Here is a 4,057-nt window from a genome sequence, read left to right as displayed (position 1 = left end):
AGCTTGTTCATTATCATGGTAGAGGTTCTCAATAGACCGTGGCCCTTGTTGTTGATCATGATCGATGGCATGTCCAATGTAGGGATTAAAAATCCCTTCAAATTCGTCGTCCCAAAGACCACAAACTTCATTGAGTTGATCATTGAAAATCTCTTGCTTAGATGGAGACAACTCTCCCAATTTGTTCTTTTGGCCAATGAGGCCATCCTCTTCTTCCTTGGTTGATTTTGATGAGCTTTGCAAGCTCTCCTTGTCACAATTCACTTGCTCTTTGAATGGAGCATCTTCAATTTTCTTCTTCCATTGGAGTTCCGATCTCTTCCTTTCATCTTTTCGGCTATAATGATCAATCATGAAACATGGTTCATGCAAACGAGGAGCTCTCATAGTCTTGTCAAGATTAAAAGTTATGCTTTCATCTCCCACTTCTAGAGTGAGTTCACCATGTTTTACATCAATCACCGCACCGGCGGTGTGTAGGAAAGGTCTTCCTAGGATGATTGGAATGTTGGAATCTTCCTCCATATCAACAATGACAAAGTCCACCGGGATGAAAAACTTCCCAATTCGCACGGGGACATCTTCCCATATCCCTAACGGTGTCTTCGTCGATCTATCGGCCATTTGGAGTGTGATGTTGGTGCATTTAAGCTCTCCCATCCCCAACCTTTTACTTACCGAGTACGGCATGACACTCACACTAGCCCCTAGATCACATAAGGCTTTGTTGATCGTCGTGTCGCCAATGGTACACGGTATTGAGAAGCTTCCCGAATCCTTTAACTTCGGAGGTGAACTCCCTTGAAGTATTGCACTACTCACCTTAGTGAAAGCGATAGTCTCAAGCTTCCGGATCGACTTCTTCTTTGTGAGGATATCTTTCATGTACTTCGCATAGGCCGGAACGTGATTGATTAATTCCGTGAAAGGAATTGAGACTTCTAAATTCTTCACAATTTCCATGAACTTTCCAAGTTGATCATCAAATTTGGGCTTGGCTTGACGACTTGGAAAAGGAAGTCTAATCACAATGGGCTCCTTCTCCTTGGCCTTGTCTTCATTTTTCTTTGAACTTTCTTCTTTTGATGATTCTCCATCTTTGGAGTTTTGCACAATTTCTTCCTTTTCACTAGCTTCCACAACTTCATCCTCAACTTGCTTCTTCGGCGCTTCATACCTTGTACGACTTCTCAAGTGAATGGCACTAACCGTTTCATGTCTAGGGGGATTACTTTGAGGTGGTAATTTCCCCTTTTGTCTTTGTGAGCTTGAAGATGCTAGTTGAGTCAATTGTGTTTCCAACATCTTGGTGTGAGCTAGAATGTTGTTGATGGTGGTTTCCTTTGCTTGGCTATCTTTTTGCATTTGAGTGAAAAATTCTTGTTGATTTTTTTGCATTTGGAGGACCGCTTTTTGGACATCAAAGCCTTGGTCATTTTGGTGATTGTATGGATTTTGATTTTGGTAACCTTGGTTTTGATTGTAAAAGGGTCTTTGATTTTGGTTTCTCATGGGTGGTGGAGTGTATGTTGTTTGAGGGTTTTGAACATTTTGGCTTTTGTATGAGAGATTTGGATGGAATTTGGTGTTTTCATTGTAAAAGTTGGAATAAGGGGTACCACTCTTGTATGCTTGGAAAGCATTCACTTGTTCATTTGTTCCCCTACATTCACCTTGGTCATGTCCCAAAGTTCCACAATTCTCGCATATCCCACTTGGGATTGATGAGGATGCCATCATGGCATTAACATGATGCTTTGATGATTTTGAGTTTTCCTCAAGTCTAGCCATAGCTTGTTCAAACTTCAAATTGATTGTGTCAATGTGAGCACTAAGTTGAGCACCCAATTGAGTAATGGAGTCCACTTCATGCTTTCCCTCTCTAGTAGCCTTGCGAGGTCTACTATATTGTGAGTTATGGACCGCCATTTCCTCAATCTTGTTCCATGTTTGATTGTCATCAACTTCGGTGAACATTCCATTTGATCCCATATTGAGAATGTTCCTAGAATCTTCATATAAACCATTCCAAAATTGTTGCACCAAAAACCATTCGCTAAGTCCATGGTGAGGACATGAGCGACAAATACCTTTAAACCGCTCCCAAGCTTCATACAAAGACTCTTCATCCCTTTGCTTAAAACCCGTAATTTGAGCTCTTAGCATGTTAGTCTTTTCCGGTGGGTAGAATTTTTTGTAGAAAGCTAGAGCCAACTTCTTCCAAGAATCTATTCCAAGGGTGGCCTTATCAAGGCCCTTCAACCATTGCTTCGTGGTGCCGATTAAGGAAAAAGGAAATAAGACCCATCTAATTTGGTCTTGAGTCACGCCCGTTTGAGAGATAGCATCACAATAATCGCAAAAGGTTTCCATATGAGAATTAGGGTCCTCACTAGGCATCCCCCCGAATTGGCTCCTCTCAACTAGTTGGATGAAGGCGGACTTGGAAATAAAATTTCCGGTGAGATGTTGCGGGGTAGGAGTACCATTTGGTAGATTATCCTCGGTGGGTATGGAGTGTGACGAGAATTTTGGCATTGTAGGTGGATTTTGTGGGGTATTGTGTAATGGGTTTTCTTCTCCTTCTATTGCGAAAGGATTGACAAACTCACTAGTGGGTTGGACAACTTCACTAATACCTCGTAAATTCCTCCTAACAACTCTCCTATTGTTCGTCAAGGTTCTTTCGATTTCACGGTCAAAAGGTAACAAATCACCTTGTAACCTTCTAGACATGCAAAATATCAAACAACTCGAGAATGATTAGAACAAACCTTGAGGAGTTTTACTTCCTCAAGGCGAAGAAAGACACAACTAATGACAATAAAAAGAAATCTAAATCAAACAAACACCGTCCCCGGCAACGGCGCCATTTTTGATGCGATCCCGCTAAGTGTTCACAAATTAAGATGTGGTCGTTGGTCACGGTCGAATCAAAACACAATTTATAGCTCCACAAACAACTCTACAATTAGTAAAGAGGCAAGTAAAGGTCGGATCCCAAGGGACGGGAGTTGAAATGAGATTTCTATTGTAACTAGTGATGTCTAAGGGGTGTCACAAATTGGGTTGATGTAGAAGGTTACTAAACTAGAATAACAATGAAAATAAACAAGCAAGATGAATTAAAGGGGTGTAAACAATTGATTAAAGGCACTAGGGTGTCATGGGGTCATAGGGGAATCATGGTATATGATCATACAAACATGTTCTCAAATTATAAGTAAGCAATTATTGTTGTGATGGATTGAGTTGGGTTATATCTTACAATCCTAGGAAAGTTTGGGTCCCGGAGCCGAATCGATTAGATTGTACAACACCTACAAGTCGACTTAATCTTCCCTACTCAACAACATGCATGGTCTAATGAGACTCGAGTTGGGTTATGTCTTACAAGTCTCATTGAAAAGATAGAAGATGATAGTAAATGCAAGAATTCATAGGCTTAGCATTTCATCAAATATAACATGTGCATGAGTTGAGATCAAAACAAGCAAGCAAATAAAACATGAAAGCATATTAATTTAAGCATGAATCATTCCCCATGTTGGTTTCCCCTAATCACCCATTAACCCTAGCTAAGAGACTACTCACTCATTATCATGTTGATCATGCTAGCAAGGTTGTCAATCATACCAACAATATGAAACATGATGAATAAATGAAAGTAATTAACAATAATTAAAAAGGGATTAAGAGATTATACCTACTAATGATTCCAATAATAAAGCAAAGATAAAAGAAGTACTTGATATTTGATTGAGAGGTTGTCAATCTCCCAACAATAACCCAAATAATCTTCAATTACCCAAAATAAAGGATGAACAAAAGAGAGATTAAAGAACTAGAACTTGGATTAAAACTTGATTAATACTTGATTACAATATTGAAGAGAGATTTGATTGATATTAACTACACTAATTATTGATAAGAAGAACATGCTCCTCTAATTAGACTAATGGGGTATTTATAGTGGAAATTAGGGAGGATGCATTAGGGTTAACTAAGGGCTAAACTAGTAATTACACTTTTTAAGTTGAGCAAGGAGGACCCGGTA

At 39.5% G+C, this 4,057-nt stretch overlaps 1 non-coding gene across 1 annotated transcript; it reads left to right on the top strand.

Moving 5' to 3' along the window:
- The first annotated feature begins 2,059 nt into the window (after window positions 1–2,059).
- On the top strand, window positions 2,060–2,166 carry LOC141634700 (small nucleolar RNA R71). Its single transcript, XR_012539425.1, has one exon. It is a non-coding gene; the product is annotated as a small nucleolar RNA R71 (small nucleolar RNA).
- Window positions 2,167–4,057: the final 1,891 nt, after the last annotated feature.

The sequence above is a fragment of the Silene latifolia genome, chromosome Y, assembly GCF_048544455.1.
Source record: "Silene latifolia isolate original U9 population chromosome Y, ASM4854445v1, whole genome shotgun sequence".
Classification (NCBI taxonomy): Eukaryota; Viridiplantae; Streptophyta; class Magnoliopsida; order Caryophyllales; family Caryophyllaceae; genus Silene; species Silene latifolia.
Note: the sequence above shows the minus strand (reverse complement) of the source record. Positions and strands in the feature narration are given on the sequence as shown.